The 25,532-nt window shown below is 36.5% G+C and overlaps 1 long non-coding RNA gene across 1 annotated transcript in view; it reads right to left on the bottom strand.

Moving 5' to 3' along the window:
- Window positions 1–25,311, bottom strand: part of LOC129473704 (uncharacterized) — a 38,417-nt gene extending 13,106 nt beyond the window's left edge. Inside the window, exons 1-2 of the long non-coding RNA XR_010119192.1 lie at window positions 25,197–25,311; window positions 14,451–14,509 (exon numbers count right to left, since the gene is read on the bottom strand). This is a non-coding gene — a long non-coding RNA (uncharacterized lncRNA). The remainder of the gene's footprint in view (window positions 1–14,450; window positions 14,510–25,196) is intronic.
- Window positions 25,312–25,532: the final 221 nt, after the last annotated feature.

Raw genomic sequence — 25,532 nt, 5'->3', positions numbered from 1 at the left:
GTGCTTTTAGTTTTTCTAGGAGTTGAGAGAAAGACCACTCCAGAGGACAGTGAGATTAGCCCTGAATGGGGGCCCTTTTGCTTTGTCCACACCAGATCCATCCCTGAGTGCACTGTGATCAGGCACTTCTCTATGTTTTTCTGATATTTTCACTTCCTGCTTGCCCCCTTCTCCTCCACAGTGGACATATGATGTCTTATTCTTTCCACTCAGCTCAACTATGTCCCTTTGGGGAGAATCAACACTTTTCTCATCTGATTTGCCACATAATTGATTAGATACCTCCGTTATAGTTCCTATCATACGGTGTTGTGATTAGTGTATGTAACTATCACATGGCCAGGGAGACCTACTCTAGGTATCCCCAGAAACCAGCAAAGAACATGATACTTCTTGGCCTCAGCGTGTACCTGTTGAATAGAAGGAACTAATTGAATTAAGCAAGGATAACTTGGCTGGCATTTTTCTTCCTTTGAACATTACAACTACTTGTGGGAAAAGGTAATATTATCAGCATCCTCAAATCAGAAGAAATGATAGACAATGAAATATGACAAAAGCATACTCCAAATGTTACAATTGCAGCATTTGTTCTCCCTACAATACCAAATGATATGTAGTAGAAAGACTTAATCCAGGGAGGAATCAGGATTTACATAAAGTAAATATTGAGAAAAGGAGCGACTTAAACAGCAATGAAAAAAAAGAAAAGAATTATCTGCATGCTACCATTCACCCCAGTTCAGGGCCTATCTTTTCCCAAAATTTGTTTTTAGGTTTTTGTATGGGATTCTTTATTACACAGATCACCGCACTTGGTTAGGCCTGGCCCTCATTCTGATGTCATATATGACACCTCTTGGCCAAGCTGGGACCAGCAGAGTGATTAGTTTGGTTGGTGTACATCTGTTCCACTTCCTTCAATTCTCTATGTCTGATGACTTTTTTCTGCATCTTCCTAAAATGCATTTTTTCTTTTTTTTCTTTTTTTCCGAGACAGAGTCTTGCTCTTATCGCCCAGACTGGAGTGCAGTGGTGTGATCTTGGCTCACTGCAACCTCCACCTCCCAGGTTCAAGTGATTCTCCTGCCTCAGCCTCCTGAGTAGTTGGGATTACAGGTGTGCACCACCATGCCCGGCTAATTTTTGTGTTTTTAGTAGAGACGGGGTTTCACCATGTTGGCCAGACTGGTCTCAAACTCCTGACCGCAAGTGATCCACCTACCTCGGCCTCCCAAAATGCTAGAATTAGAGACATGCACCACTGTGCCCAACCCTAAAATGCATTTTCTATTATTCGTTCTCCGTGACTTTGTTAATTTCCCCTTCTCTTTTGGTATGTTATTGTCTATATGACACTGGCTAAATTTCGAGATGATCATTTGGAAATGTCAGCATTATCTATACACCACTTTTGGACAATATGTTCAAACACAATTATAGTAGGGTTTATCTATTACTTTATCCATGTTGCTTAGAAAAAATGCATATTAGTAATTTCTCAGGTAATTTTAAATTTTAAAGGCAACCAGATCTTAGCACTTCTATTTTAAAATAAGTAACAGTAAATAATTGTATTTCATTGTGATACCAGAAGATCTTCTAAAATGTTTATATATTTGATATGTATACATAGCATATATATGCCATGTATATTTATTTGCCACTTATGTACTAAAAAGTCATGTATATTTATGTATTTGCCACACTCACGTGTATGTGTACGTATATGTGTGTGGGTGTGTGTGTATTTGTCACTTCCCACATTTGTCATTTGCCTCTTAACTGTAAATGGCATACTTGGGTTACCATTGTTTATAGCGCTTATCTTATTTAACTGATCAATATTTTCTTTACCAGCTTGCCTTTACATATCAGAGAAAGAGTTACCATAAACTTTAGGTTCCAGGGATCCTCACTTACATGGGCCATTTTCAAGGCTCTGGAAGGGGTCCTAGTCATGTGTTATTCTGGTCATAAATCTTCCTAAAGTCAGATACTTTAACAACATTTAGTTTCTTTTCACTTTTACTTCCAGTCCATTACACTGAACTTCATGTTAAATGACATCAGAGACTAAAGGCAGTTAGAGGTCTAACTAAGGGAAATTGAACTTAAGATACATTTAGTTTAGTAGGATGCATGTACGTGGTTTGCTCTCATTTCTGAGTATAATTTAGTTCTTTCTAGCTGTCTCTGTAGCAATGACTTCCAGGAATAGGTACAATATGCTGAAAATGTACAGACCTGGGAGCTAGTCTGCAAAATTATAAGCATAGGGTTTGGTTTTCATCAATGCCTAGTCATAACAGAAATTTTCTCCTGTTAATGCACAAAAATAATTCCAACTTGATAATGCAATATATATAATTGTGTATGTGTCCATACAATAAAAGTATGTGCTATGTATTTCAATATGTCAGTAGAAACAATTCTGACATTTAGAAGCAAAATATAGCCAAAAACCCTCACCCAATACTGAAAACAGAATTCATTAAAATAAAGAGATAAATTTCAAATATAAGTGGGGAATACACCATAGAATTGTTTGATTTTCCAGTTAATAAAGAGGAGTGTAACAAACTGAAAAAAAATATATTTTTCACTAATTTGTCAGGAAATACAAACATCAAGAAAGATAAATACAAATAATGTAAAAAAATACAACATTACAATACCACCAAGGACAGTTTGTTAAATTAATGTAACCAATTCAAAGAATGTCTTAAGGTTAGACTTTATAGAGGAGAACTTGAAATGCCCCAAGGTCTTCCACTTCATATATGAAGAAACTTGTTAGAGGTTTTCCCAATTCAGCAGCAACACTAAAAATTTACATCATATTATCTATTATGAGTTGTGAAGCTGTAAGAAAGGTTTCCAGTCTATCAATTTAAAGAACGTGCTTTGATGAACCATGACAAAAAGGACTGGTGTATATTTTTATTTTTCTCTGTAGAAAATGATATTACAAAATCATTGTCATAGGAGGAAGCAGTCAAATATACAGCCCAAAAAAGTAGAAGAAAATATTGTAGAGTATGTTAATAAAAATGCTGTGTTATTTTTCTGGGATTTTGTGATGTCTATGATATTTATCAGCTTTGTTTTCTCATTCTAAGCAGATATTCAGTTTCGTTTCTAATTTTGCATTTACATTTTTACATTACTTCGTTTAATGAAAATTCTAAAATTGATTAAGCTTGGTTCCCACAAAATCTATATCCAACCCTTGTTTGAGGCTTAGAGAATTCTTTTTTTTTTTTTTTTGCTCCACCTCCTGGGCTCACGCCATTCTCCTGCCTCAGCCTCCCGAGTAGCTGGGACTACAGGTGCCCGCCACCACGCCTGGCTAATTTTTTTGCATTTTTAGTAGAGATGGGGTTTCAACCATGTTCTCCAGGATGGTCTCGATTTCCTGACCTCATGATCCGCCCACCTCGGCCTCCCAAAGTGTTGGAATTACAGGCGTGAGCCACCACGCCCGGCTCGAGAATTCTTGATTATAAACATAATTCATTTTCTGTATTCAAAATATTTAATCTTGAGGCTAGGCGCAGTGGCTCATGCCTGTAATCCCAGCATTTTGGGAGGCCAAGGTAGGAGGATTGCTTGAGGCTGGGAGTTCAAGACCAGCCTGGGCAACACAGGGAGAATCTGTCTCTACGAAAAATTTAAAAAATTAGCCAAGCATGGTGTCATCTGCCTGCAGTTCCAGCTACTTGGGAGGCTGAGGAGAGAGGATCATCTGAGCCCAGGAGGTTGAGGCTGTGGCGAGCTGTGATTGTGCCACTGCGCTCCAGCCTGGGCGAACAAAAAAAAAAAATGAAGAAAGAAAGAAAAAAGATTTAATCTATCTGGAATTTATTTTAGATTATGGTATAGGGTGGAAAATTTGTCCTACTTTTTCAAAGCAGGCCAACTGTTCCAGCACCATTGTTAAGTAATATATATATATTTTCTCATTGTTATTAAAAGTCACTTTAGCATAAATTCTTAAGTATGCTTGAAATCCTCCTAAGATTTTTGTGCTGTTTCATTGTTCTATCTATTCCAGTACCATTGTTTTAATTGGTTGTATTTTGATAATATATTTTGAAAACCATTAGTGCAAATCTCTTCTCATTCTTAGTTTTCAAAAATTTAGTTATTGCAGTATGTTTATTTTTCTAGTTGAAATTTGAAATCACTGTTACATGGTTTTTAAAAAAAAACCTCACTAAAATTCTGACAACTTATAATTAATTTAGCAGAACTGATAACAATACTAAGTCTCATCTGCAGCATCATTTTTTTGCAGTTGTCTATGTCCCTCAGAAAATGTTAATGATTTCTAATGGATTTTAGGCATTCCTAATGAAGTATATGTCTAGGCAGTTGATATTAGTTGTTAGAAAACTGTTTTAAAATTAATGTCTGTATGATTTGTAAATGGCCATTTTACTGAAATTGCCTATTTAAAGAAATCAACTGCAAACATTGATACTTCTTTATTTGTGTATTTTGAAACTTATTTAGCTTTTCCCATTATATTGGCCAAGATTCACAAAATAGTAGTAACTGTTTACACCAAGTATTTATGATTTCCAATGGAATACCTCTGAGAGAGAGACTGAGAGGTCCATTTTGATATGTATGTATTTATCTATGTATATAGAAATGTTGAAGGAATATTCTTTCCAGTTTCCTTAAATACTCTGTCAAACATGGTTGTTAAACTAAATTAGGTACTTTTGGAAGATATCTATCGATACTATCTTTTTAAAAGCCATTTGTATCTATTACATTAATAGATTTCTTTATACTTCTTGATTCCAAGAATAAACTCTAGTATGGGGGTAATTTATTGCTCTTTTAATACGTCTGGGTTGGTGATTTTATTTAGGATTTTTCAATTCTCTATAATCATAAGTGAAATTTAGCTATAGTTTTCTTTCATTGTGATAATTTTATCAGGTTTTGGTATGAGGTTAAAATAAACTGGGAAGATTTCCATCTTTATTCTCTAGGACATTTTAAATTGAAAAAGAAATCTATAATTTCAGAGTCTAAAATAACATCCATAAAATCATCTGGTTTTGGCAAATTTGAAGGGATAATTATCATCTTTTTCAATTTTATTCATGGTGAATCTTCTACATTTTGAGCCAATTTTGGTTATTTATATATTCCAGGCAGACAATCTATTTCATCAAGATATTCTCACTCAGTTGCATAAAGTTTTATAGAGAAGTAGCTCCCAACGTTTTGTTCTTGCCTCCAATCAGTTAAAAATGCTTGAGTAGGCACCCCAATTTACTTATTTAATAATTGCATGTATTTACTACTAGACTCATGGATTACATAAAATATAAAACACTCTTGTAAATCGAAGAATTTTAAAGATAAGATAAAGATGAAATAAACTATTTAAAAATAATTTATATTTAGTTCAATCATGAAATAAAAAACTTGTTGCTTCTCTATAATAGTCTTAATATTAATATTTTAGTAAGAATTATGTCATTAAATAGGTTTTATTATTTTTTTAAATCTTGGTTTAATAATTTGTGACATAGTGATCAAAGATATTTTTCCAAATTCAATTTCTTTTGGTATTTGTTTTAAAAAGTTACCCTAGCTCTAAAGATACCTCAGAAATACACATAGGTCCAAATTGGAAAAAGTAAGTTCATCGTTGGCAGTCTTACTAAGTCATCATGTGCATTCTTTTCAGTCCCATTTACTAATCATGTAGATATTGGTTGAAATATTAGAAAATATTTGCTTTTCCTGATGTCAATCAGAAGCTGTTGAATTTTTAAATTTTTAGCAAATGAGTTTAAATACCACTGGGACTGTACACAGGTTACAAAGCAGGTTATATATTTTGTAGTCCTGTTTTTAGAGTAGGCAGATTTAAGAAATTTTGTAAGTGGCAAACATTGTTTTCAGCAATAAAAATCACATAATGATGGAAACATTTCCAAACAATTATTCTCAAAATGCTGTCTCCATTGCAGAAGTTTGTTTAAAAAGCCAATTATTTTCTAGTATCTTGTAAAAGCATATCACTTTTACTTTTGAGTGGCAGTTCGTGCTAATATTTTTTCAGTGTTGGCTGGGTTGATACAACTGACAGCCATTTACCTTCACAGAAATGATCAGCTAATTTGGGACACAAGTCTCTCTATACAGGACACATACATCACTCACCAATAGCTTAAATCAGTAAACAAATTAAAATAGCTTAAAATTTTTCTTCAAATTTAAATCCCAGCCATCCTGCAAGAGGAAATGAAATTCTATGTATTCTTCATTGATTTTTTTAGGTGGCCATCTCATAATTGTTATCAAAAAATTACAAGTTTGCAAAGATGTAATTTGTGGAATTTGATAACCACAGACATTAAAAAAATAAAACTTAAGTCCCATCATACTCAATGACATTCCAATACCATAGCAATTTGACACCCACACTGTCCATTCTTAAAAATGTATGTATCAGATTTTATCTAACAATGGGAAATTGTAATTTATCCCTTTTTCTTCCTGGACTTTTATTCCTATTCCACTTCAAGCCCCCATTCCCAAGAATGTATTTAGTATATATTTATTTTTGAAACTCTGTTAATCATCAATATTTTCTATGATAAAAATATGCATATAAATTGAAAGATTAATTTTTTAATTACCTGTGAACATGAGGCTCTAAGTGTTAATTGCCTCTCAGAGAGAGCTATCATTGCGACTGTCAGTAGTACATAATTAGTCAAAACAACGTAACTACATTACGGATTTTCATAGATAATCATTAAACAACAATTTTTAAATTATCAAAAAGAAAGCTCTTAATGAGATCAATGGGGTCAGGTTATTTTCATTTGCCCCTAGATAAATATTGTTCATGATTTGAATGAGACAGGGCTCACATCAATTCTTTTCATATCTTTTATGTTTCTAGATGTAAGCCCTGAGAAACCTTGTTCATACAAATAGACAGAAATGGGAGTTCTGTGGCTGCTCAATGTATTTACCCACTTCTGGGTTATTTGCTGAGAAGTTACTGACTGATGAAATTAGTTCTAATAATCTATCTTTTGAAACTTCTAATTCATTCTTCAATTGTGACAAAAACAAAGAATGAATGTGCTCCCCAGTGGTTAGAGTTTGTTCACTTAGGCTTCATTGAGATTTATCAAAGGATTATTATATGAGTCAGCCTTTTCTGTGTAACCAACCAACAGAATCTCAGTGGCATGTAAGAAAAAAAGCAGTTATTTTTCTCTCTAGCAAGTATGCAGGTGAACTGGGGCAAACCTGGGTTCGGCTGCAAGTCAGTGCCAGCCTATTCTGTGTGGTTTTTTTTTTTTGAGACAGAGTCTCACTCTGTCGCCCAGGCTGGAGTGCAGTGGCGTGATTTCAGCTCACTGCAAGCTCCGCCTCCCGGGTTCACGCCATTCTCCTGCCTCAGCCTCCCGAGTAGCTGGGACTACAGGCGCCCGCCACCACGCCTGGCTAATTTTTTTGTATTTTTAGTAGAGACGGGGTTACATCGTATTAGCCAGGATGGTCTCGACCTCCTGACCTCGTGATCCACCCACCTCGGCCTCCCAAAGTGCTGGGATTACAGGCGTGATCTGTGTTTCTTATTCTGGGGTCCAGGATGAAGTAGCAGTGGCTCCCTGAGGCATACACTCCTTGTGTCAGGGGTCAAAGCACACAGTACATCTTAAAGCCTAAACTTCTTAGAATGAGCACACAGCCACTGGCCAAAGAAAGTCAGAGACCATGCCCAGCATCAATGGGCTGATGAATATTCTTACCATGGATGTGTGAGATAGGGGAGTGAATGTTTGTGGAATAATCTAATCTAACATACCTATTAGCTATTATTCTTGTTGTATATATTGTTTTGCTTTGAATCTAGTTTTCACTTAGCAATAACTTGTTCAAATCAATATATGAAAAAGAATTGGCAGATTAAGAAGAGATATGAGAAAGGCTTTTGAGATGCTAGTAGTGTTTCTTTTATGTTTTTACCTGTGTGGTGGATACGCACATGAGTTCACTGAGTGATAATTCAGTGAACTCTACATTCATAACCTATGGACTCTTTCTGTATGTTATACTCCAAATAAAAGCTTATTCTTAAAAAGGAGTTGAGAAAATCAAATTACTTTTTATATCAAAAATTTTCTAATGGAATATATTTATTATGATCCCTTTTACCTTATTAAATGCTTTAAATATGTATTTTTATATATTTACAACTAATAATGGAACCAATTTATTGAAAGCTATAGCTTTAGAGCATTCAATTTATGGAAAATGTCTGCTATGAAACCTAATTAACAAAGCTATTTCTCATTTTGAAATCTATCAACTGATAGAGATTTAGTTTGCATCAGAAAATCACTCACTGCATTTTTCAGTTCAAGTGAGTGTCAATGTTGATTTACAAGTATTATAAATAACATGTATATAAACATGTTAATATTTCAAGGAATGTGATGAAAACACTGCAAAATAAATTATGGAGCACATTTTGCAACACAGTTTACTAAAGGTGATTAAGATTAAAATTGTGTAGATTCAATATAATGAAATTATCCACTTTACAAGTTAAAAAGCAAGAGTAGATCTATATACTGTTTCTTATATCTTAATTTCTAAAAAGAAAATGTAACATATAGATAAAGTGATGTTATGAAGGGAGGAATGTGATAAAAACATGATATTTATTATATGTGTGTGCATCTTATGTATTGAATTTTGGTATTTGGCTTTTTGAAATAGTTAACTAAAAATCATATTTACAAACCCAAAAATTGCTTCCTTAATTTTGTTTGCATTATTAGCAAACATTTTCTGTAATCAACGAAAGGTTTTATACACCGCTAAAAAATAACTGTTCTAGCAGCTATTACATAACATAAAATATTTAATAATAGGTAGAAAATGTAAACAATTTAGAAAATGAACAAGATATTTTTAAAATCTGACTTGATAAAATATATTTTAACCAATAATTGAATAATACATACCAAATCTAAAAAAAAAATTACTATCATTTGAAACATTTGGACCCCAGTTACTTTTAAAGCAAATGGTATCACCAATCTGCACTGCTTGTTCCTTGAAGATGTTTTTCTTCCCAGTCAATGGCACATCCTTGGGAGGAGAATTGAAAGTAGCTGAAGAAAACTGCTTACATTTAAATGTGAAAAAAAGACGGTCATTTGTGGCATCAGTGTGTTTTACCAATGCTCCCTTTGCTTTGCGGGTGCAAACTCTCCCTCGGAGAGCAATGCACTTTTTGCCAATCCTTTTGAGAAGTAAAAGAAGAAGTTGTAAAAGACAACTGTCATTGATTCCCCTCTTGGAAATGTCAGGTTTCAGGATGATCCACCAAGGGCAAAAGACTCTGCTTCCAATACACCTCTGTATCTTTAAAAAGAAATACGTAGAACAGAGTGAAATACTAGAAAACTTTTGGACTTTTATTGATCCGTGGATTAATCATAAAAGGAAGGCTCCAAGAAAACAATATTTTCAGAACTCCCTTAGCTTAGTTCTGTGGCGTCACCTCACATTATGGGGCCAGATACCACTATGGTAAAATCTAGGAGCGGTGAGGAGCAAATCTTTCATGATGATCAGCGATGCTGTTCGCTGAACCTTTCCAGGCTCTCTATCTGCCAGGCTCTGTGGGGCCAAGGGAATGCATTGTAAAGAGAAACAGTGACTTTGTGGAGTGGCTGGTTTCCCACAACATCCTGACAAATTCAACTTTCTTTTTTAAAATGGGAAAAGATTTACTTTGAAAGATGAGCTAAGGAAAAAGAGAGCCTGCGTTATAGAAGGGAAGAGTATATACCAGTTGTGCCATGTATATTGAGACCTTTAAACTACCCACATTGTACACCTTTTAGCCTATTAGTCTCTATTTAGCCCAGTTTGAAGATCATTTGTCTAGGGGGAAAACATTCTTTTAAATAGTTTGACAACACAGCTAGGGAATCTCCGTGGAAAATATATTCATGATAATTCCTCATCTCATTTCAGGGAATTGTAAACATTCTTTTCCTTTTCTTTCTTTTCTTTTCTTTTTTTTTTTTTTTTTTTGAGGTGGAGTCTCGTTCTGTGGCCCAGGCTGGAGTGCAGTGGTGTGATCTGGGCTCACTGCAACCTCCACCTCCTGGGTTCAAGCGATTCTCCTGCCTCAGCCTCCCAAAGTAGCTGGGATTACAGGTGTGTGCCACCATGCCTGGCTAATTTTAAACATTCTATTATTTTAAATAATCGATTCTGCATTCTATTTAGCTAAGTATATATGTCCCAACAAACTAAAGAACCAAGAGCATAAACATCAGCTCCTTAGGATGGTGAAACCCTCCCCTTCCCTCTGCTACCAAGGAGAGAACACAGGCCTGGCCTAGGAACTGAGTAGGGGTCCACTGTGAAACAGTAGTTTCAGTATCTGGACAGATTGTTTTCCATTTTTAAAATAAGAAACATAAAAATAAGTGTCCCAATATTTTATTTGCATGCCATTCTGGCATAGATCATCCCTTAGGATGCATCAACATAATTTCGGAAAAAAAAAAACTAAGAGAATACTGTCTTCTACATTCTCATTAAATTTCCTTTTAATCTGTGGTTCAACATTATCGTTCCTAATTTTAGGTCTTTATGGTTTTGTTTTGGTTTTCTTAATCAAACTTGGTAGATTTTTTTTTTTTTTTTTTTTTGAGGTGGAGTCTCACTCTGTCGCCAGGCTGGAGTGCAGTGGCGCGATCTCGGCTCACTGCAACCTCCGCCTCTGGGGTTCAAGTGATTCTCCTGCCTCAGCCTCCCAAGTAGCTGGGACCTCAGGCATGCACCACCACACCCAGCTAATTTTTATATTTTTAGTAGAGACAGGGTTTCTCCACGTTGGCCAGGATAGTCTCAATCTCTTAACCTTGTGATCCTCCCACCTTGGCCTCCCAAAGTGCTGGGATTACAGGCATGAGCCACCGTACCTGGCCCTTGGTAAATATTTATTAATTTTATTGGACAGTTTAAGTAATAGTCTTTTATATTTATCACTTTTTCTATCCTTCTAATTTATTATTACACTTTTATATCTAATAATTATTTCCTCTTCCTTTTCTTGGATTTATTTTCTTGTGATATCAGCTTCTTGAGTTAAACACTAGGTTTTTTTTTTTCTTTTTGGTTAAGATATAATTGACAAATACAAATTGTATATATTATATTTATGGTGTACAATGTAAGTAATGTTTTGATATGTAAGTACATTGTGAAATGTTTAAATCAAACTATTGAATATATCCAATAGTTATTTTTTGTGGTGAGAATAAAGATCTACTCTCTTAGCAATATTTACATATACAATACACTTTTATTAACTATAGTCACCATGCTATACAATACTAGACCTCACAAACTTTTATTTTTTTAAGTGAAAGCAAGTTTATTAAGTAAGTAAAGGAATAAAATAATGACTACTCCATAGGCAGGGCAGTCCTGAGGGCTGCTGATTCCCCATTTTTGTGGTTATTTCTTGATGATATGCTAAACAAGCAGCAGACTATTCATGCCTTCCCTTTTCAGACAATATAGGATAACTTTCTGATGCTTCCATGGCATTTGTAAACTTAGACCTCCCAAGTTTATTCATCCTGCCTAACTGAAACTTGGTATCCTTTGACCGACATCTTAAAATGATTTTCTTTCTCAGAATATAGCTTTTGTTATATTGATAAGAAATGTTTTCCTTATGCCAATGTCTGAATATATTAATAATGTTTAAATCCGTAACAGCATATGTGATTCCTTTTCTGACTTAAGTCTTATTTAGGAGGGTGTCTTGATATTTTCAAATAGTTGGATTTGGGGGAGAAAGAACAGTTTTGGAGTTTTTTTCCAATTTAAAATCTTTGATTGCATTTATAGCATTGTGGTCTTAAAAAACTATCTATACCACTTCTGCTTTGGGAAGTGTATTACAATTTTTCTCTGAAAAATTTTCCTCTGAAATAGGCTGCCATGGGTTCTCTGGATGGGTCCTGGTTTCCTAATTTAATCTCTAGTTCTTCCGCACTAGCCTTAAGAGTGGCCTAATTCTTAACAACAACAACTCATAACCAACATCAAATTAGCTTCACTATGATTTACTGAGGCCACTCTCAAGGAAAACGTCCATTCTGAAAGGGAGTGAAGATAACAAAATTCACAGTGCCACAGTCAGCAATGGCGTGGGCTCTTTTGCTTCTCGGAGCAGGACAAGTTAGCCCCTGGATTCCTTGATTTCCGCCCCAGCTGACAAACCTAGAACAACAGCAGTACAGACATCCTCCCTGTGCGTGCCCAGGTGTTCCATTTTGCATCACAGCCAGTGGGGGATGGAGGAGTGGGAAAATGTTGGTAACTCGTGTGATAGAACTGATGGTACTAGTCAGCCATCTCACCCACCTCCTAAAGGCGCCTGCCCGGCTGTAACCGCCGCTGAGTGACCTGGCCTTGGAGGGGGCACATTCCACAATGCATGTTCTCAAATGAATGTTCTGGAAACATAGGAGCTCTCCAAAAACGCCTGCTCAAAAACGTTAGAAACTAATTATAAAAACCGTCGTTTTATTTTATTTCTATTTTGCACCAGCGGGATGGATATCTTTTTGAGGCCATGCCTTATCTGGTATCCAGGCGGAGGGAAAGCGCATTGGTTCACAGGCTCAGGGTTTCTGTCTGACAGATCAGTGCTGGTGGCCCGATGTGCATAACTGATGTAAATAATCAGTGATTCTGCAGGTGCCAGAAAAGTAGGTCTCTCTAAGGAACAAAGTTTTTCTTCATGTCCATTAACCATCAGTACTAATTTTACTATTCGATCCTTCACATTCATGTTTCTGTTACTGCCTGCTTGATGTTTTGCTTGGCTCAACTCGAAGACTGAGTTGATGAGGATTTTATTTTAATTACTACAGTAATAAGCTCATTGTAAAAGTTAAGTAAGAGATGATAGAAAATTTTAACATCTTTGCCCAGGCAGCCCCCTCCAGTTCTTTCCTCCTGAAGTATTAACTTAATGTTGTCTTTTAACAGATGCATACAAACGAATATTGAGGGGTTAAAAAAAAAAAAGGAATCATGCTATAGATATGAATTCCAAAATTTTCTTTGAAGGTGAATTTTTCTAATTTTTAAATGTGTGTATTTCAAGCAATGCTACTGAGCATATAACAGTTTATGACTTTCAAACTTTTATTATACCAGTATAAAATAATCTATTTGGGTCCCATTTTATGTTTATCATCTTAAACTGATGTTTTTAAAAACTGTTTTGTTGTGATATAATTTACATATCATAAAATTCAACTGTGTTAAGTGTACAATTTAATAAATTTTACTATATTTATGGAGTTGTGCAACCATCAACAGAATCCAATTTTAAAACATTTCCATCATCCTAAGAAGAAACTTCACACCATCACTCTCCATTCCATCACCAGCCATAGACAATGAGTAATGCAGTTTCTGTCTCTTATTATCTGCCTTTTTCCTTTGGACATTTCATATAAATGATCTCATACAACATGTATGCTTGGCTTCTTTCACTGAGCACAATATTTTTGAAATATGTCCACATTGTAGCATTTATCAGTACTTCCTTTTTTATTGCCAGCTAGCATTCCTTAAATTAAGTTTCACCTGGCATATATTTACTCATTTTTACATTTTTACACATAATACATCATGATGTTTTGTGTGCCTTATAAATGGCAAAAGATTAAAATTTGTATTTAACCACTTAACCACTGAAAGTGTGAATAAAATTTCACAGGAATTCAGAGGAGAGTGAGATCAGGCAATGCTTCAGCCAAGGGGCATCATCTGATCGTCAAGGAAAGGCAGAGTTTGAATAAGAAGAGACTCCACTGGGGGGTGGAAGGAGATGGAGGCTATTTCATTTATTTATTTGTTTATTTATTTATATTTTTTTGGCGGGGCAAGAGATGAAGTTTCGCTCTTGTTGCCCAGGCTGGAGTGCAATGACGCCATCCTGGCTCACTGCAAGCTCCGCCTCTCGGGTTCAAGCAATTCTCCTGCCTCAGCCTCCCAGGTAGCTGGGATTACGGGCATGCGCCACCACGCCCGGCTAATGTTTGTATTTTTAGTAGAGACAGGGTTTCACCACACTGGTCAGGCTGGTGTTGAACTCCTGACCTCAGGTGATCTGCCTGCCTCGGCCTCCCAAAAGTGCTGGGATTACAGGCGTGAGCGACTGTGCCTGACTGAAGATGGAGGCTATTTCAACATGAGACACTGGGCCAAACACTGAGTCCGAGCCAGCAGATCTTTTATTTAGGAGGCAAATGAAGATTTAAAGAAGACCAAGCTGAAAGTGGATAACTGGTTGTGTGACCCGAGAAAGTTCCCCAGTCAAGGTCTCTATTTCACACCTGTGAAATCCAGGTGTTAAGTGCTCATCATCTCTAAGTTTCCTTCTGGTTCTAAAATTCTGTAGAGGTTGGAAGAAAATATGATAGTATTTTAAGTCATTAAAGAAAGCTGTAGTCATAGTTTCATTTTTACAGCATATTGTTGGTCATATCCCTTGCTTTATTTAACATCAAGTCTTTGGGAATGCAATAGCTAATTATAACACTAAAACTATAAAAAACAGGATTTATTTACAGCAATATTTTTGACAGGAGCTCTTAGAAGGCCTTGTATAATAAAACAGAAATTTTATGCATTAGTAATGTGTACAGTGGAAATTTGAAAGATATACTAGGAGGAACCAAATCGTTAGATATATCTATAAAACAAGAATTAAAGGCTCTAGGAAGCTGTACTTATAAATAGCAGAAAGAAATCAGAATTTTTTTAAAATAAAACGATTCACTAAATGTAAAAACGAGAGATATTACAGAAAGAAGAATGAAGGAAGGAAATGAAACTTCCATCAAAATTTATCTAATGGTTTGGTTATACTGAAAATAAGGAAGTTTTAAAGTGTGGTAATCATCTACAGTTTTGTCTGAATAAGAATAAAATCAGAAAGACGTGAAACTTTGAACTTGCACTGAAGAGGAACAGGTCTTCTTGCATGCATAATGATTGAATAGTCTGCCCTAACTGCAGTAGTCTATAAAACCATAAATCATTATTATTTAGTACAAATAAAAGTATTTTATGGTCTGATATTTCTAAGAGTGCAATTTAAATCTACATTTATCTCTTTTTTTTTTCATTTTTAATATGAGACAGTGGTCTCACTGTGTTGCCCAGGCTGATCTTGAACTCCTAAACCCAAGGGATCATCACACCTCAGCCTCCCAAGTAGCTGAGATTACAGACATGCATCACCACGCTTGGCCCTAATTCTACATTGAAATTTAAATGCAAAGCATTCGTGGCTTAGCTAAAGTAGCAGTCATCCCCAAGATTTTCTCCAGAGATTATATCTAGGTGTATAAAATATTGGCCAGGTGCAGTGGCTCACTCCTATAATCCCGACACTTTGGGAGGCCTATGCAGGAGGATCACTTGAGACCAGGATGTGAAACCAGCCTGGGCCACATAGTCAGGTCCTGCCTCTACAGAAAAATTAACAATAAAAAGTAGCCAGATATGGTGGCACGTGCTTGTAGTCCCACTACTCAGGAGGCTGAAGCAGGAGGATCGCTTGAGCCCGAGAGCTCAAGGCTGCAGTGAGCTGTGATCATACCACTGTACTCCAGCCTGGGTGACAGATCAAGACTCCATCCTTAAAAAAGAAACTAATAAATAAATAAATTAGTTAATTAAATCAATCTAAATTAAATTAAAATATTACCAAGTCCACATGTACATTAATGGAAAAAAATCACAATTACTTATGCATCCACATAATATAAAGTATGATGTATTTTACATGTTCTCACAGTCTCTCCTGAATCATGCCTGGGAAGTCTGTTGTTAAACATGTTGTCATTTCACATTAAAATGTAGGTTATTGATTTTTCTTGTTTCTTCCCACACTGTCATTGACCCATATCCTGTAAGACAGCAAAAGAGCTTTGACGTCAGAAGGTTGGTAAGGATAATAGAAAATCACTAATGTTTGGAAATTCTGTGATGAAAAAGTGGATTGACCAACATGTAATTGGTTAATGGATAAATTCCTGGACTGGATAAGCTAGCATTTTATTCCGACACAAGTAAAACATTACACAAAGGAGGTGGATTCATTTTTTAAAAATCAGACCTAGTTTTCCTATCCTAAAGCATATTTGCGTCCGCTGGCAGACAGCTACAGGTAATTGCCTCCAGGTGTTTGCCTGCAGGAAGTCATTGAAATTCAGTGCTAGTAATGGCAGTTTTCTGAGCAGCAAAAACTAACCTACAGGAACCTCAGAGGCACAGGTATATTTTAGAATAGCAATGCCAGCCCTCTGAAAGGCCATAGATTCAGAATGGCCAGTTTAACAGGATACAAATTAAACAAGAATGAAGCTATGTTTTTTAACAATAAAAAAATTAAGATTAAGAAAAATGTTTTTCTTTTGCTTTTAAAAAATTTTAAACATTATTTGTTTTTCTTAAATTTTTGCTCCTTGATGGTAACTGCCTAGCAATCATTTTTTTCTCCCAGACAAAATAGGAATTACAAGAACAATTACATTTTTCTTAAAGTTCCGTTTTTATGAAAGCTCACATTCAAAAATAACATTATTAAACAATAACCCAGGTATTTTTTCCACTGCAAATAGATACTCTAGGATATTTAATTAAAGATGGCAGATTAACCATTAGCATTTAGCTCAATGCTACAGCTCAAATGACAATAATTTTTTTTAAAGACATTGCATACAAAGACAAACAAGAATGGAGACAACAGCAACAGAAATTTGGAAGCTGGGAGAAGATCTGAGAAAGTTGGATTCTCAGCCAACTGCAGAGAGAGCTGAGAAGCAGACTGATTTTTTTGTTCTGTTTTGTTTTTAATTTCAAGTACAGATCCAAGAATGGGCATCCTCAGCTATCTCTGGAAGTTCTGTTTCAAGTAGAGTTGCTGAAGAAGCAGCTGGACCTTCTCATCTCCTCCCCACTTCATGCAACAGGTCAACTACCCATCTTAGCAGAAGATCTAAGAGATTTATTTCCTGGAGACAGACACACAGAGGGTTCAAACTAAAAAGAGGGGAGTTGAGCTTACACACTAAATGCAAAAACTCTTCATATTTCTTAACCTTTTCTAGGCTAGAACACCATTTGCTAAGTACACACACTCTTGTGAGTGCATACACACGCATACACAGACACATATGCCCTAGGCAGACAATCAGAAGTCTTCTCTGGGGAATTTGACCAGCCCAATAGAAAAGATCTGAAAATATTGCCAATGACAGCTCCACTAGGAAGAGCAAAGGCAGGCCATTATACAGTGAAGTCCCTGGTCAATAACTAGTCACACACTCCTCCTCCAATCAGCTTTTTTTTTTTTTTTTTTTTTTTGAGACCAACCGAGTCTGCTCTGTCGCCCAGGCTGAAGTGCTGTGGTGTGATCTCGGCTCACTGCAACCTCCATCTCTCGGATTTAGGCAATTCTCCTGTCTCAGCCTCCAAAGTAGCTGGGACTATAGGTGTGTGCCACCACACCCGGCTAATTTGTGCAGTTTTAATAGAGATGGGGTTTCACCATTGGTCAGGCTGGTCTCAAACTCCTGACCCCAGGTGATCCACCCACCTTGGCCTCCCATAATGCTGGGATTACAGGCATGAGCCACCACACCCGGCCTCCGATCGGCTTTTAGTGCACCCATGCCTAGTAGGAGTAGCCACACAAGGATTACTAGGATATGATTCTAATATGAGAGACACGGAAACAAACAATCAGGAAAAAAAGCAATGAGAGAAAACAGAAGCAGGAGGGGAGGATAACATTTGAAAATGATCCTTAATTCATTCAGATAAGATATTGCATGTAAAAGACAAGAAAAAGGTGCTATTTTAGAAAAAGAATATTTTGAGGAATAAGAACTTTAAAATAATTAAAAATAGAATTGTGAAAGTAAAAAAATCAATAGAAGAGTTGGAAGATAAATTAGAGGAAATCTTCTAAAAGCAGAGCAAAAATAAAAAATAAGGGATAAAAGATAAGAAAAAAATACAGGACATGTCCAGCAGGTGCGACGTCTATATGATAGGAGTTCCACAAAGAGAGAACTCAAGAGATAGAGAATAGGAAATCATCAGGGAAACAATGCAAAAATATTTCCCCCAAATGAAAGAACATGAGTTTTTAGATCAAAATAAACCACACAGATCCAGCACTAGAAATAATTTAAAAACCAGCATCAAGGCGGGGCGCAGTGGCTCACGCCTGGGAGGCCGAGGTGAGCGGATCACGAGGTCAGGAGATGGAGACCATCCTGGCCAACACGGTGAAATCCCGTATCTTCCAAAAAATACAAAAAAAAAAAAAAAAAAAAAAGTTAGCTGGGCTTGGCGGCGGGCGCCTGTAGTTCCAGCTACTCGGGAGGCTGAGGCAGGAGAATGGCATGAATCCGGGAGGCGGAGCTTGCAGTGAGCCGAGATCGCGCAACTGCACTCCAGCATTAAGACACATCATTGGGAAATTTTTGAAACTCTGGGATGAAAAGAATATATTATGAGCTTCTAGAAAGAAGAGATTTTATAGGAAGAATCAAGATTCAGAGTGGCTTGACATTTCATAGTAGAAATGCTGGAAGCTAGAAGACAATGAATTTAATGTTTTCGAAATTATGTGGAAAAATTCATTTTATTCTAGAATTCTCTATCCGGCCAATCTATAAATTAGGCAGGAAGGTAGAATAAAGACATTCTCGGATTTCCAAGACCTCGAAATTTTTTGTTCGCTCTGGATCCTTTCTTAGGAAGCCCTGGAGTATGGGACCACCCAAAATGTGGGAATAAACTCAGAAAGAAGGAGGGCATGGGATCCGGGAAATCGCGACCCACTTGAGAAATGGGAGAAGTCAACCCCAAGGATGATGGTGAAAGGCATCCCATAAAAACTGCTGAGTCAGGCCTAGGGTGTGACTCAGAATACAGGTCAGAAAGCTCCAGGTGAGAGCTATTGGATAGGACCCAATTAATACTATATTAGGTTAGTTTGAATGTGTTGAGATGACATTTACCCATCTTAGGTTGAATTACTAAGTACAGTCATGTGTTTTTTAATGACAAGAATACCTTTTGAGAAATGTGTCATTAGGCCATTTTGTTCTGCTAACATCGTAGAGTATATACTTGGTAGAGCCTACTACACACCTAGGCTGTATGTGACAGCCTATGGCTCCTAGGCTACAAACCTGGGCAGCATGTCACTGTACTGAATACCGTAGGCAATTGGAACACAAGGGTAAGTATTTGTGTATCTAAACATATCTAATCATACAAAAGGTGCAGTAAGAATATGGTATAAAAGGGTTTTTTTGTTATTTTTTCGGTTTTTTTGGGGGGGTTTTTTTTAAAGACGGTGTCTTGCTCTGTGGCCCAGGCCAGGGTGCAGTGATGCGATGTCGGCTCACTGCAACCTCTGCCTCCCCGGTTCAAACGCTTATTTTGCCTCAGCCTCCTGAGTAGCTGGGATTACAGGCGTGAGCCACCACTCCCGGCTAATTTTTTGTAGTTTTAGTAGAGACGGGGTTTCACCATGTTAGCCAGGATGGTCTCCATCTCCTGACCTCGTGATCCACTTACCTCTGCCTCCCAAAGTGCTAGGATTACAGGCGTGAGCCACCGTGCCTGGCTGATATAAAAGGTTTTAAAAATGATACATCTAGATACAGCACTTCCCATGAATGGAGCTCACAGGACTGGAAGTTGCTCTGGGTGAGTCAGTGAATGATGGTGAGTGACCGTGAAGGCCTAGGACATCACTGTACCCTACTTCAGTTTATAAACACTGGACACTTAGGCTACACTAAATTTATTTTTAAAAATTTTCTTTCCTCAGTAATAAATTAACCTTAGCTTACTCTAACTTTTTAACTTTATAAACCTTTTAATTTTGTTTAACTTTTTGACTCTTTTGTAGTAACACTTAGCTTAAAATACAAATACATTGTACAGCTGTACAAAATATTTTCTTTATATTCTATTCTATAAACTTTTTTCTATTTTTATTTTTTACTCTTTAAACTTTTTTGGTAAAAACTAAGACATAAACACAGACATTGGCCTTGGCCTGCACACATGCGCGATCATCAAGACATCACTAGGTGGTAAGAATTGTTCAGCTTCATTATAATCTGATGGGACCACTGTCGTATATGTTGTCTGTTGTTGCCTGAAATGTCATTGTGCAGTGTATGACTGTACACAGAAAGCCAAGCAAATACACAAACTAAGCAATGATGTTCTTTATGGAAGCACAAAAAGGGAAAAATAATCACAGTGTATCGTACGGCTTAGCTGTGAATAGTGTTCTTCGTCTCGGTGATAATGTACCTCTAAACACCGACTGTTGACCCAACCAAAACTATAATCTACGTGGGGCACAGGGGGGACAGCAATGTAACTGTGTGTGCTCGGGGACAGAGGGAGCAGCACAAAAAGAGAGCTAAAGCTCCACATTTCAGAGTGAGGAGGCAATAGATAGTCTAAAGTCGAAAAGTCAAAAGTTACATTTTATTTAGAGATGCAAATGTAAATATTAAACAATTGGTAAAAGAGTTGAAAATATTTTTGTCTAGAGAGTGGGAAATAGTGACAGCAGAGATGGCAAGAACAGCTTTTTTCCTTAGCATGCCATACAACAATCTGACTCTTTAAACTCTGATGAAATATTATACATTGATGTAAATGAAAAACAAAAGAAAGCATTGAGATGAAAAGATATACTTCTAAAATCTTTGGGTGAGTCATTTTAGGTGATTTGCCTAAGGTAGATAACTTATCTGATAATGATTATACCTTTCTACTTATTAATTCATTCATAGGGTTGTGTGAATAAACATTTATTGAATGATTACCACATGCAAAGTTCCATGAGAAAGGTAAATATGAAAGGAATACACCATGATTTTCTTCCTTATGTTGCTTGCAAGTGAACATGACATATATTTAAAATATGTTTTATGTGTTTATATGAATAAATAAAACAGAACTAGGGCAGACAGAAAGGACAGTACATACATATGACAGTATAAAAGAAACAAGATCTATAAGTCTGCTTGTTGAATATGGAAATTTGAATTGAGGATTGAAGGAGGAGGTAGACCAGATAGCTGGGACCAACATGAGAAAAACCATGAAGATAGGAAGTGTCTCAGCATGATTGGATGGCTGCAATTCTTTAATTATAATGAAGAACCAAGAATAAGAATGTTAACTCCAAGAGAGCAGGCATCTTTTGTGCCCTGTTCACCATTCCCAATATTAGGACATTGCCTGGCGTATAACGATACTCAGTAAACATTTGCCCCATGAATGATTGGGTAAAATTGTAAAAATAGTTAGAGGTTGATAACAGAGGGCTTTGAATTCCATGTTAAATTTAGAATTTAGACTGTAAGTAAATAGGAAAATATTTGGGGAGAAGATTGTGATGGCTCTAATTTTGACAGCTGAGTTTAGGACAGGTTGGAATCATGCGAGGTATCCGGTCAGTTAGGAAGAAATGAAAAATAAAGGCCCGAGTTTCACCCATTAACCACTAAATTAGAAACGAAGAAACAGACACTTACTGCAGAAGCAAGCCATGAGTTTATGCAAATGTAGTAAATTTGAAGTCAGAAAAAATTGAGTTAAATCCTGTCTTTGTCATGTAATGGGTGTGGAGATCTGGACAAGTCCTAGGACATCTTCTATGAACATCAATTTCCTCAGTAAAATCAGGAATAGCTTTTGCAAATACTTCACCTGTTGTCTAAAGGGTATTGGGTAGCTCTCAAGGATATGTCAATATGTCAAGGCAGGATAAATTGACTCGAAGATAAGAGAGAAGTGCAAGAGAGACATAACACATAGCCAAGAGTGGAGCTAAAAATCCACCATAATACACAATGTTATGTGAAAGCATTTTGGAAAATGAAGAGTTATACAAACGTTCCATGTGGTTGACCTATGACATTTCTGATGTAGTGGAAGCTTGAAAGACATTACTATTATGTCAGCGGAAAGGGCATTACGCTGATGCAGAGAGATTTGGGGCTATTATAGATTAAGCTTTTAAGAAGTTTGGAGGTCAAGAGACAACTGAAAAGGCAACTAAAATCTAAAATGTGAAGTTCGTGATTATGTTTTGTATTCTCAAAGTATTTGATGAAAATATTCACCAATCTTTGAAGCAGAACCAACCAAACCACAATTCTTTAACCTAGAGTGGACTTTAGTGAGCAAGTCTAACTCAGACCCTTTGCAGGTAGGAAGTAAAACCCAAAGAGGTGTCAATGTTAGCAGTAGAAGGTACCACTTATCTATATTTCTCAACAGGAACAAAACAAAAACACATTTTAAAAACCCTAGATACAATAATCAATAGACTATGGATCTCATTTCCCTGGAAGGACGGTTCATGGATAACATGTAGGGTTGATTATTAATTAATGAATAAGGGAGACTTAAGGGAAGGAAAGGCTGTATGTATAAGATAGAATTGTGTGTTCTAAACAATTTAGATCAGAAAATGGAAACCTAGAAAAAGTGAAAGGATAGCACTTAAAGGGACAGGCATAATTGATTAACTAATTGGGAGTATGTCGATTTTATTTTATTTTTTATTTTTATTTTTTTGAGACAGGGTCTCACTCTGTCACCCAGGCTGGAGTGCAGTGGCGTGATCACAGCTCACTTGCAGCCTTGACCTCCCTGGGCTCAGGTGATTTTTTCACCTCAGCCTCCTGGGTAGCTGGGACCACAGACACCTCTGGCTAATTTTCGTATTTTTTGTAGAGATGAGGTTTCACTATGTTGCCCAGGCTGGTCTCCAACTCCTGGGCTCAAGCAATCCACTCACCTCGGCTTCCCAAAGTGCCAGGATTACATGCCCAAGCTGCCGCGCCCAGTCTGCCAATTATATGAGCCTCGTAGATCACTTCATGAAGTGCTCCTAGAAATGGTACAATTCACCTAGATCTTACAGAGAATGGCTTAGAGCATTTGGATGAGCAAAGAAGAAGAAAGCAAGCATTCTGTGCAACGATGTTGACTGAAACAGAAGTGTGTAGAAAGGAAGCACCAAACTTACTGCAAGAACAGTGAGTGGACCCATTTAGCTTGAGTGAAGCCTTTGTTTAGGGAAGTAAGTAAACATAATGTTTTGAGGTGATTGCTTCCATCGTATCGAGGTTTAAAGACCAGCTAGGGAATGTGTATCTTGTAGTTAGAGGGAAGCGACTCGGTCTCTTCAGTGAGGGAGTTACATGATGACAGCATTCCTTTTAGGAGATAATTAGGGTGGTGTGCCTGATTCAGAGAAGCTAGGAATGTTTGGACTCTAGCCCTATCTTTTCCAAGTTGATGTCATGGTAGACAACTGCATTCTCTCCCCAGACACTCTTAGATGTTAATATTGGCAACACTGGAAGAATCTGTTGAGCAGTTTTTATGAAATGTAATACGAGATGTACTTGCTTTTCACCTTCAGCAATTTTTTCAAAGAAGAGTGAGGGAAAGTTTGAAAATATGTCACAGTGGACCTCTACATTTTATGGTCATAATAAAAAAATCCCACATTTTCTAAATGAAATAAAGCAATGAGTTAGAGTTGAGAAAATAGGAAGGCCTTAGTTAAGGCAAAAACAGAGGGATTAAAGTGTTTAAAACAGAGGGATTAAAAATGTTTTGGGGAATGATGTCAGAATTGCAGGTTATGGATGGTTGTAAAGAGATAATTCTGATTTTAATCAGTTAGATCATCTATATTCAAGAAGCCAGGTAGTCAGGGCAATGTAAACTAGAGGAAAAAGAGAGTGTGTAGTAGTTTTCATCCAGTGAAATCAAAGCCATTGGAACTATTAATTTTAATAGAAGTAATTGTAAGTGAATTTAGGAGGGTAGATATCCAAGTCACCATCTTCATGGCATCTAGAAAAATCTTGTCCTGGGTTTAACATAAGTCATTCTCTTCAAATTAAGAAGCAAAGAAGAAAAAAGAAAATAGAGCAGTAGAATGGCGAGTAGTTACAAGTATGTAAATAAATGCTTGCTTAAAAAGAAATCCAACTACTAATCAGTAAAAAACAAAAGGAGGATATAATGAAGAGACATAGAAGAATAAGATAAAGGAGACATTACATATAGTAGAAAGATATAAAAGAAAGGAGCTATTTAGATACTCACAGAAGCAGATTCTTCCAAAGAACTTAAAAAGCACTCATTGCTCTTTTGCAAAGTATCCCTAAGGAGTAGGTTATTATCACCCCATTTTACAGATGGGGACACTGTCAAATGTCATTTGGTACTTTAGCATATTAAACTTAGGTTGCTAATTAGCAATGTATTTGAGATGGAATTTGGCAGTGGTAAGAAACATTAATATTTCTTTGTTTTCAGGACCTTCAGTGTAACTTAGAAGAACCATTCCTTTGACTTATCTGCTATATAACTGGTCAATATTGAATGATGACTTCTCAAAATTACCATTGATTTAGGTTTCCAGGAAAAATCAAGCCATGCTTCAAGGGGATTTTAGTAGCAAGAAATCCATATTATTTGACACCTGCTATTATTTCCTCAGCATCCCAGAATTTCTCATTTAAGTACTGCCCAATATTATTCTGGCTTTCTTTGCATTTGTGAACACAGACACAAAATGTTTTGTTGTAAATTATTGTAGAATGGCAGTCTGACCTTTGGGGAATATGAATCATGGGTCACTGTCATAAAACAACTTATGTCTGGAAAATTTTTGAATAATAGTTGCTTTGGGACAAGTCTTTTCTTCCCCCTTACTAAGAAATTAGGAGCTTTCTTAATAAGAAATAACATTAGAGTTTTCAATTTTAAATTGTGTGAATTTGTTTTAATTGTATGAAAATAGATACAAGATAATCAGTTGCTCAGACTAGATACCAAAAGGAATGGTTATTAAGACAGTAGAAAAATATTTTTGAAGAACATTCATAGGATAGCCATCCTGCTCCCCCAAATCAAACCTGAGGCAATAGAAAACTATGCTTTTAGAATAATAAAAATAGCAGAAAACTCCTGTGAGAGAATGTCTGATTTACCTTTCTGGAAATCACTTTATTTTGTTCTAGACGGGTGGACTATGGAACTTTCTGAGAGAACATGGTTACAAAACTGTTGTGTGATCAAAGCTCCGGAGGGAGGGACTGTTTTGACTCTCTTGTTACTATGTGAGGGATGGAATTTTGCAACCAGAAGGTTCCACAACAGTTGGAAACGACAGTTGTATGAGTAGCGAGCCGAAGACAAATGTGTGTGTCCTGTTACTCCTGCTCTGAGAACTACACACTGCCGCCGTGCCAAGATTTCCTGCTTGCATCAATATTTTTTATAATTACCAAACCTCATGTGCATAACCCATTAGTAGCAAAAAAAAA

This window comes from Symphalangus syndactylus, chromosome 23 (genome assembly GCF_028878055.3).
Source record: "Symphalangus syndactylus isolate Jambi chromosome 23, NHGRI_mSymSyn1-v2.1_pri, whole genome shotgun sequence".
Classification (NCBI taxonomy): domain Eukaryota; kingdom Metazoa; phylum Chordata; class Mammalia; order Primates; family Hylobatidae; genus Symphalangus; species Symphalangus syndactylus.
Note: the sequence above shows the minus strand (reverse complement) of the source record. Positions and strands in the feature narration are given on the sequence as shown.